This window comes from Pseudophryne corroboree, unplaced genomic scaffold, assembly GCF_028390025.1.
Source record: "Pseudophryne corroboree isolate aPseCor3 unplaced genomic scaffold, aPseCor3.hap2 scaffold_223, whole genome shotgun sequence".
NCBI lineage: Eukaryota > Metazoa > Chordata > Amphibia > Anura > Myobatrachidae > Pseudophryne > Pseudophryne corroboree.
This window is the reverse complement of record NW_026968879.1, coordinates 562,954-572,780: the sequence shown is the minus strand read 5'-3', so window position 1 is coordinate 572,780 and position 9,827 is coordinate 562,954. Positions and strand designations below refer to the sequence as shown.

The following is a 9,827-nucleotide window of genomic DNA, read 5'->3' as shown; positions in this document are numbered from 1 at the left end:
GATATCAGCAAGGAAAAGCTGTATTGTACTTTTGCATTTTTCTCCCAAACGAAGGACACTAGAATGAAAATTTTAAAGCCTCCTATTAGTGCTTCATCTACACGTTATAGCCCTGAATTTTCCAATGCCTATCTCTTTGCAAAAGAGAGATATCGGCAAGGAAAAACTGTATTGTACCTTTGCATTTTTCTCCCAAACGAAAGACACTAAAATGAAAATTTTAAAGCCTCCTGTTAGTGCTTCATCTACACGTTATAGCCCTGAATTTTCCAATGCCTATCTCTTTGCAAAAGAGAGATATCGGCAAGGAAAAGCTGTATTGTACCTTTGCATTTTTCTCCCAAACGAAAGATACTAGAATGAAAATTTTAAATCCTACTGTTAGTGCTTCATCTGCACGTTATAGCCCTGAATTTTCCAATGCCTAGCTCTTTGCAAAAGAGAGATATCGGCAAGGAAAAGCTGTATTGTACCTTTGCATTTTTCTCCCAAACGAAAGACACTAGAATGAAAATTTTAAAGCCTACTGTTAGTGCTTCATCTACACGTTATAGCCCTGAATTTTCCAATGCCTAGCTCTTTGCAAAAGAGAGATATCGGCAAGGAAAAGCTGTATTGTACCTTTGCATTTTTCTCCCAAACGAAAGACACTAGAATGAAAATTTTAAAGCCTCCTGTTAGTGCTTCATCTACACGTTATAGCCCTGAATTTTCCAATGCCTATCTCTTTTCAAAAGAGAGATATCGGCAAGGAAAAGATGTATTGTACCTTTGCATTTTTCTCCCAAACGAAGGATACTAGAATGAAAATGTTAAAGCCTCCTATTAGTGATTCATCTACACGTTATAGCCCTGAATTTTCCAATGCCTATCTCTTTGCAAAAGAGAGATATCGGCAAGGAAAAGTGTATTGTACTTTTGCATTTTTCTCCCAAACGAAAGACACTAGAATGATAATTTTAAAGCCTCCTGTTAGTGCTTCATCTACACGTTATAGCCCTGCATTTTCCAATGCCTATCTCTTTGCAAAAGAGAGATATCGGCAAGGAAAAGCTGCATTGTACTTTTGCATTTTTCTCCCAAACGAAAGACACTAGAATGAAAATTTTAAAGCCTCCTGTTAGTGCTTCATCTACACGTTATAGCCCTGAATTTTCCAATGCCTATCTCTTTGCAAAAGAGAGATATCGGCAAGGAAAAGCTGTATTGTGCCTTTGCATTTTTCTCCCAAACGAAAGACACTAGAATGAAAATGTTAAAGCCTACTGTTAGTGCTTCATCTACACGTTATAGCCCTGAATTTTCCAATGCCTAGCTCTTTGCAAAAGAGAGATATCGGCAAGGAAAAGCTGTATTGTACCTTTGCATTTTTCTCCCAAACGAAAGACACTAGAATGAAAATTTTAAAGCCTCCTGTTAGTGCTTCATCTACACGTTATAGCCCTGAATTTTCCAATGCCTATCTCTTTGCAAAAGAGAGATATCGGCAAGGAAAAGCTGTATTGTACCTTTGCATTTTTCTCCCAAACGAAGGACACTAGAATGAAAATGTTAAAGCCTCCTATTAGTGCTTCATCTACACGTTATAGCCCTGAATTTTCCAATGCCTATCTCTTTGCAAAAGAGAGATATCGGCAAGGAAAAACTGTATTGTACCTTTGCATTTTTCTCCCAAACGAAAGACACTAGAATGAAAATTTTAAAGCCTCCTGTTAGTGCTTCATCTACACGTTATAGCCCTGAATTTTCCAATGCCTATCTCTTTGCAAAAGAGAGATATCGGCAAGGAAAAGCTGTATTGTACCTTTGCATTTTTCTCCCAAACGAAAGACACTAGAATGAAAATTTTAAATCCTACTGTTAGTGCTTCATCTACACGTTATAGCCCTGAATTTTCCAATGCCTAGCTCTTTGCAAAAGAGAGATATCGACAAGGAAAAGCTGTATTGTACCTTTGCATTTTTCTCCCAAACGAAAGACACTAGAATGAAAATTTTAAAGCCTCCTGTTAGTGCTTCATCTACACGTTATAGCCCTGAATTTTCCAATGCCTATCTCTTTGCAAAAGAGAGATATCGGCAAGGAAAAGCTGTATTGTACCTTTGCATTTTTCTCCCAAACGAAGTACACTAGAATGAAAATTTTAAAGCCTCCTGTTAGTGCTTCATCTACACGTTATAGCCCTGAATTTTCCAATGCCTATCTCTTTGCAAAAGAGAGATATCGGCAAGGAAATGCTGTATTGTACCTTTGCATTTTTCTCCCAAACGAAAGACACTAGAATGAAAATTTTAAAGCCTCCTGTTAGTGCTTCATCTACACGTTATAGCCCTGCATTTTCCAATGCCTATCTCTTTGCAAAAGAGAGATATCGGCAAGGAAAAGCTGCATTGTACTTTTGCATTTTTCTCCCAAACGAAAGACACTAGAATGAAAATTTTAAAGCCTCCTGTTAGTGCTTCATCTACACGTTATAGCCCTGAATTTTCCAATGCCTAGCTCTTTGCAAAAGAGAGATATTGGCAAGGAAAAGCTGTATTGTACCTTTGCATTTTTCTCCCAAACGAAAGACACTAGAATGAAAATTTTAAAGCCTCCTGTTAGTGCTTCATCTACACGATATAGCCCTGAATTTTCCAATGCCTATCTCTTTGCAAAAGAGAGATATCGGCAAGGAAAAGCTGTATTGTACCTTTGCATTTTTCTCCCAAACGAAGGACACTAGAATGAAAATTTTAAAGCCTCCTGTTAGTGCTTCATCTACACGTTATAGCCCTGAATTTTCCAATGCCTATTTCTTTGCAAAAGAGAGATATCGGCAAGGAAAAGCTGTATTGTACCTTTGCATTTTTCTCCCAAACGAAAGACACTAGAATGAAAATTTTAAAGCCTACTGTTAGTGCTTCATCTACACGTTATAGCCCTGAATTTTCCAATGCCTAGCTCTTTGCAAAAGAGAGATATCGGCAAGGAAAAGCTGTATTGTACCTTTGCATTTTTCTCCCAAACGAAAGACACTAGAATGAAAATTTTAAAGCCTCCTGTTAGTGCTTCATCTACACGTTATAGCCCTGAATTTTCCAATGCCTATCTCTTTGCAAAAGAGAGATATCGGCAAGGAAAAGCTGTATTGTACCTTTGCTTTTTTCTCCCAAACGAAAGACACTAGAATGAAAATTTTAAAGCCTCCTATTAGTGCTTCATCTACACGTTATAGCCCTGAATTTTCCAATGCCTATCTCTTTGCAAAAGAGAGATATCGGCAAGGAAAAGCTGCATTGTACTTTTGCATTTTTCTCCCAAACGAAAGACACTAGAATGAAAATTTTAAAGCCTCCTGTTAGTGCTTCATCTACACGTTATAGCCCTGAATTTTCCAATGCCTAGCTCTTTGCAAAAGAGAGATATTGGCAAGGAAAAGCTGTATTGTACCTTTGCATTTTTCTCCCAAACGAAAGACACTAGAATGAAAATTTAAAAGCCTCCTGTTAGTGCTTCATGTACGCGGTATAGCCCTGAATTTTCCAATGCCTAGCTCTTTGCAAAAGAGAGATATCGGCAAGGAAAAGCTGTATTGTACCTTTGCATTTTTCTCCCAAACGAAAGACACTAGAATGAAAATTTTAAAGCCTCCTGTTAGTGCTTCATCTACACGTTATAGCCCTGAATTTTCCAATGCCTATCTCTTTGCAAAAGAGAGATATCGGCAAGGAAATGCTGTATTGTACCTTTGCATTTTTCTCCCAAACGAAAGACACTAGAATGAAAATTTTAAAGCCTCCTGTTAGTGCTTCATCTACACGTTATAGCCCTGCATTTTCCAATGCCTATCTCTTTGCAAAAGAGAGATATCGGCAAGGAAAAGCTGCATTGTACTTTTGCATTTTTCTCCCAAACGAAAGACACTAGTCCCAGCCCCAGCCCCTGAAGCATTCAAGCTGATTTCTTGCAGCAGCTGGGCACTGTAACTGCTCCAGAGCTGCTCTGTAAGGCAAGTAAAAGGGTGTGGGCCCTGCAGCACTACCTGTAGTTTGCATTGTGCGTTGGAAGGCACGAAGTAAGCAGACGGGAGAAGTCAGGATAGTGCGCAAGGGCATAGAAGGGAGCGGCTCAAGAAAAGAGAAGTGGAAACAGACAGCAAACTAGGCTGGAGATAGACCTGAGACAAAGAGATCTGAATTATACGAGAGCCGACCAAGGGAAACACAAATTATGCAGTCAAGTTTCCCACATTTGGGGAAATCACAGGGGCAGCACAACCAGAGTGCAATGGGTGAGCCTTGCCCTGGGAGAAGCACCTTCATGATCATAGTATCTCACCTGGCAGGTAAGTAGGAGTTGGGCTAGAGCTGGGGAGGGTCGCTGCTCGGGCACCCCCCTGTCAAGTGAAAGAGATCCAACTGAGGCAGCACAAGGGAACTCTCGAAAGAAGAACAAGGCTAGAGGAAGATCTGAGATAAAGAAATCTGATTTTTACCAGAGCTGACCAGAGGAAGGCACAAACACAGTCCCCCACTACCACAAATAATGCAGTCGAGTTTCCCACATTTGGGGAAATCACAGGGGTCAGCATACCCAGAATGCAATGAATGAACCTCACCCTGGGAGAACAATCTTCATGACCATGGTATCGCCTATGCAAAATAAGTATGATTTGGGATAGGGCTGGGGAGGGCCGCTGCTCAGGCACATCTCTGTCAAGTAAAGGAGATTCAACTGAGGCAGCACAAGGGAACTCTCATCTGGGGACAACAACTGCAGGGAGAACATATATTTTCAGATGAACATGGGAGGGCAGAAGGCTGCCTAATACTGAAGCACCCCCAAACAACAAACCAAATGCAACAACTAGTGCAAGCATTCCTGGGGGAAGGCCTGCAGCAGATGGATTTGCATATGGTGATGTCATCCAAACAGTGGGTCAAAGTTGGCTTCAACCCTCGTCTGCATATGAAAAGAGACAAGGGGCGTGCAGGGCATGGCGGCCTTTTGCGGCGCTTGGATGACCCCTAGTTCGCATTACACACCTCCACCCTCCTTCGGTGTGGGGCTCATGTTGGCTATTCCCCAGCCCCTGAAGCATTCAAGCTGATTTCTTGCAGCAGCTGGGCACTGTAACTGCTCCAGAGACGCTCTGTAAGGCAAGTAAAAGGGTGTGGGTCCTGCAGCACTACCTGTAGTTTGCATTGTGCGTTGGAAGGCACAAAGTAAGCAGACGGGAGAAGTCAGGATAGTGCGCAAGGGCATAGAAGGGAGCGGCTCAAGAAAAGAGAAGTAGAAACAGACAGCAAACTAGGCTGGAGAGAGACCTGAGACAACGAGAGCTCAATTATACGAGAGCCGACCAGGGGAAACACAAATTATGCAGTCAAGTTTCCCACATTTGGGGAAATCGCAGAAGCAGCACACCCAGAGTGCAATGGGTGAGCCTTGCCCTGGGAGAAGCACCTTCATGATCATAGTATCTCACCTGGCAGGTAAGTAGGAGTTGGGCTAGAGCTGGGGAGGGTCGCTGCTCGAGCATCCCCCTGTCAAGTAAAGGAGATTCAACTGAGGCAGCACAAGGGAACTCTCATCTGGGGACAACAACTGCAGGGAGAACACATATTTTCAGATAAAAATCTTGGTCATGCTCTGGTTTCTCTTCAGAACGAACAAATCTTTCGCCTTTTACTAAAGATTTCCGTGGAGAGGAGCAAAACCGAGTTTTATCTCAATTTTTGCATGCCCCATCTTTTTGGGGTTTCTTTTATCGGTTTAAAGATAGAATGAGTGTGCTTTAATGTAAGCTCATTTGCATAGAAATGACAGTAAATGTTTGTTTCTTTTCAAACAGAACTTTCTTGACCATGCTACTTGCTTGAAAGATCTGGGAGCACATGGAATACAGTACAAACCATGCTTATAGCAAGGAGAAGACAGGTGAGAAATCTGCTTTCTTTCAAATTGGGCGCTCACTTTGATCTGAATGAGGACTGCTGGCACGGCACTCAGGCGACAGGTGGAATCTTGGTCATGCTCTGGTTTCTCTTCAGAACGAACAAATCTTTCGCCTTTTACTAAAGATTTCCGTGGAGAGGAGCAAAACTGAGTTTTATCTCAATTTTTGCATGTCCCATATTATTGGGGTTTCTTTTATCGGATTAAAGACAGAACGAGTGTGCTTTCTTGTTAGCTTTAATGTAAGTATATTTGCATAACAATGACAATAAATGTCTGTTTCTTTTCAAGCAGAACTTTCTTGACCATACTAATTGCTTGAAAGATCTGGGAGCACATGGAAAAGAGTACAAACCATGCTTATAGCAAGGGGAAGCCTGGTGAGAAATCTGCTTTCTTTCTTTCAAATTGGGTGCTCACTTTGAGCTGAATGAGGACTGCTGGCATGGCACTCAGGCGACAGGTGGAATCTTGGTCATGCTCTGGTTTCTCTTCAGAACGAACAAATCTTTCGCCTTTTACTAAAGATTTCCGTGGAGAGGAGCAAAACTGAGTTTTATCTCAATTTTTGCATGCCCCGTCTTATTGGGGTTTCTTTTATCAGTTTAAAGATAGAACGAGTGTGCTTTAATGTAAGCTCATTTGCGTAGAAATGACAGTAAATGTTTGTTTCTTTTCAAACAGAACTTTCTTGACTATACTAATTGCTTGAAAGATCTGGGAGCACATGGAAAAGAGTACAAACCATGTTTATAGCAAGGGGAAGCCTGGTGAGAAATCTGCTTTCTTTCTTTCAAATTGGGTGCTCACTTTGAGCTGAATGAGGACTGCTGGCATGGCACTCAGGCGACAGGTAGAATCTTGGTCATGCTGTGGTTTCTCTTCAGAACGAACAAATCTTTCGCCTTTTACTAAAGATTTCCGTGGAGAGGAGCAAAACTGAGTTTTATCTCAATTTTTGCATGCCCCATCTTATTGGGGTTTTATTTTATTGGTTTAAAGATAGAACGAGTGTGCTTTAATGTAAGCTCATTTGCATAGAAATTACAGTAAATGTTTGTTTCTTTTCAAACAGAACTTTCTTGACCACACTAATTGTTTGAAAGATCTGGGAGCACATGGAAAAGAGTACAAACCATGTTTATAGCAAGGGGAAGCCTGGTGAGAAATCTGCTTTCTTTCATTCAAATTGGGTGCTCACTTTGAGCTGAATGAGAACTGCTGGCATGGCACTCAGGCGACAGGTGGAATCTTGGTCATGCTCTGGTTTCTCTTCAGAACTAACAAATATTTCGCCTTTTATTAAAGATTTCCGTGGAGAGGAGCAAAACTGAGTTTTATCTCAATTTTTGCATGCCCCATATTATTGGGGTTTCTTTTATCAGTTTAAAGACAGAACGAGTGTGCTTTCTTGTTAGCTTTAATGTAAGTTTATTTGCATAACAATGACAGTAAATGTTTGTTTCTTTTCAAACAGAACTTTCTTGACCATGCTACTTGCTTGAAAGATCTGGGAGCACATGGAAAACAGTACAAACCATGCAGTATCACAAGAGCCTTTATTTGATCTTTCATGAAGATAGAGCAGAATTGAGGACACGTCAACAATTTCTGCCGAAGGTGGTTCATCTTTCCACATGGTGCCTTTGGCCACTGACACCTTCGTTGAGTCAAAGTCTCTGGCTGTGGTCAGAACTTTGAAAATTTATGTCACCAGAACGGTTCAGATTAGGAAAACAGAGGCTCTGTTTGTCCTGTATGCTCCCAACATGATTGGGTGTCCTGCTTCCATGCAGACCATTATGCGCTGGATCTGTGGTAAGATTCAGCATGCTCATTCCACGGCAGGATTGCCGTTACTGAATTAGGTGAAGACCCATTCTACTAGAAAGGTGGGTTCATCCTGGGCAGCTGGTCGGGGAGTCTCGGCATTGCAACTTTGCCGAGCAGCTATTTAGTAAACACTTTTGCTAAGTTTTACAAGTTTGATACCTTGGCTGATGATAACCTCAAGTTGGGTCATTCGGTGCTGCAGAGTCGTACGCACTCTCCCACCCGTTCAAGAGCTTTGGTATAACCCCATGGTTCTTAATGTGACCCCAGCATCCTCTAGGTCGTATGAGAAAATAGGATTTTAATACCTACCGGTAAATCCTTTTCTCTTAGTACGTAGAGGATGCTGGGCACCCGTCCCAGTCCATACTGTGTCTGCAGTTATTACTTGTGGTTATACACATGTTGTGTTACGGTTCTGGTCAGCTTTTTGCTGCAATTGTTCATGCCGTTGGCTTGTGTTCTGTTGAATGCCACGTTCTGCGGCATGCTTAAGGTGTGAGCTGGTAAGATGCTCACCTTAGTTTAACTATAAATCCTTTCCTCGAAATGTCCGTCTCCCTGGGCACAGTTCCTATAACTGGAGTCTGGAGGAGGGGCATAGAGGGAGGAGCCAGTTCACACCCTTTGAAAGTCTTAAAGTGCCCATGTCTCTTGCGGATCCCGTCTATACCCCATGGTTCTTAATGTGACCCCAGCATCCTCTACGGACTAAGAGAAAAGGATGCCCTTGTGTACTATCCTGACTTCTCCTCCCGTCTGCTTACTTTGTGCCTTCCAACGCACAATGCGAACTACAGGTGGTGCTGCAGGGCCCACACCCTTTTACTTGCCTTACAGAGCAGCTCTGGAGCTGTTACAGTGCCCAGCTGCTGCAAGAAATCAGCTTGAATGCTTCAGGGGATGGGGCATGGCCAACATGAGCCCCACACCAAAGGAGGGTGGGGGTGTTTAATGCGAACAAGGGGTCATCCAAGCACTGCAAAAGGCCGCCATGCCCTGCATGCCCCTTTTCTCTATGGAATCCGAATCTCGCAAGAATCCGACAGCGGGATGATGACATTTTCCCTTGTTCAGGTTTTCCGAGTCAGGCGGGAACAACTGAGCCTGCCTCGGACCAGTGTAAACCACGTGGAGTTCGTGGGGAATTCGGTTCTCGGAGAACCGAACCCGCTCCTCTCTACCTTATACCCATCAATTTTTTTTATTTTCAATCTAAGCCCCTGCAGTTTTCTGTAAGCATCTGCTTCGCTATGATGATCAACAAGTCACAAGGGCAAACACTCAGGGTGTGAGGCGTAGATCTTAGGACCAGCTGCTACAAGCATGGCAGAGGTGTCACTATCACTGGTGACACCCAGAGAGGTGGCGAGGGAGATTGTAATGCAGTGCGCGCAGATAAGCAGCGCAATGGTAAAAAGGAGGCATGGTTTCATAGGTAGGGGCGTGGCCTGGTGGCCTGAATCTACATTTTGTTGCTCCGGGTGTCCCGGGGGTTGGGGGCTGCACCCGGGGACTAGTGTGTGAGCGGTGCTGGCTCCTGCATAGTGACAGGGCATGGCCACCCAGCATGACGCCTCCCTTCTTGACCATGCTGTAATTGCAGTCGCACTGCAGTTCAGCGTGATCATAAAAAATGGTGTAGGCTCCTGCTGGTGCAGACTGTATGTGCGCGCAGGAAGCCGCCACCATTTTTGTGATCACAGCGGCTGAATGTGATGTCATACAGCCGCTGTGACCACGCCCCCTGTGTCTCCTCCGTTGCAGACCCCATTTTGAAGCCTTGCCCCCGCACCGCTCCATCCCTGACTTGGAAATGGAGTGTTGCTGACCCACCTCTCCCCCCCTTCCCCGCCCCGATTGACAGGCAGAGGCGATCACATTCTCTGCGGGGTGCCGCAGAAAATGCAGGCACATGCGTATGCTCTTAGCAATTTTTGCAGTTGGATCGCTTATTGTGATTGCAATCCAACCTGAATCAGGCCCTATTACCTATCACAATGCGCTGCGGGCAGTACAAAATTGGGTTAATATAGGAGAAAAACCCCCAGACC

General features: G+C 43.4%; 7 non-coding genes and 1 pseudogene across 7 annotated transcripts; 5 read left to right on the top strand and 3 right to left on the bottom strand.

The window, feature by feature from the left end:
- Window positions 1-4,172: 4,172 nt before the first annotated feature.
- LOC135008847 (U1 spliceosomal RNA) lies at window positions 4,173-4,335 on the bottom strand. Its single transcript, XR_010208472.1, has one exon. It is a non-coding gene; the product is annotated as a U1 spliceosomal RNA (small nuclear RNA).
- Window positions 4,336-4,487: 152 nt separating this feature from the next.
- Window positions 4,488-4,651, bottom strand: LOC135008607 (U1 spliceosomal RNA). Its single transcript, XR_010208261.1, has one exon. It is a non-coding gene; the product is annotated as a U1 spliceosomal RNA (small nuclear RNA).
- Window positions 4,652-5,343: 692 nt separating this feature from the next.
- Window positions 5,344-5,485, bottom strand: LOC135008813 (U1 spliceosomal RNA; annotated as a pseudogene).
- A 144-nt stretch (window positions 5,486-5,629) lies between these two features.
- On the top strand, window positions 5,630-5,745 carry LOC135008910 (U5 spliceosomal RNA). The gene has a single exon (XR_010208512.1). It is a non-coding gene; the product is annotated as a U5 spliceosomal RNA (small nuclear RNA).
- Window positions 5,746-6,015: 270 nt separating this feature from the next.
- LOC135008922 (U5 spliceosomal RNA) lies at window positions 6,016-6,131 on the top strand. The gene has a single exon (XR_010208523.1). It is a non-coding gene; the product is annotated as a U5 spliceosomal RNA (small nuclear RNA).
- Window positions 6,132-6,417: 286 nt separating this feature from the next.
- LOC135008918 (U5 spliceosomal RNA) lies at window positions 6,418-6,533 on the top strand. Its single transcript, XR_010208520.1, has one exon. It is a non-coding gene; the product is annotated as a U5 spliceosomal RNA (small nuclear RNA).
- Window positions 6,534-6,807: 274 nt separating this feature from the next.
- Window positions 6,808-6,923, top strand: LOC135008935 (U5 spliceosomal RNA). The gene has a single exon (XR_010208536.1). It is a non-coding gene; the product is annotated as a U5 spliceosomal RNA (small nuclear RNA).
- Window positions 6,924-7,198: 275 nt separating this feature from the next.
- On the top strand, window positions 7,199-7,314 carry LOC135008955 (U5 spliceosomal RNA). Its single transcript, XR_010208555.1, has one exon. It is a non-coding gene; the product is annotated as a U5 spliceosomal RNA (small nuclear RNA).
- Window positions 7,315-9,827: the final 2,513 nt, after the last annotated feature.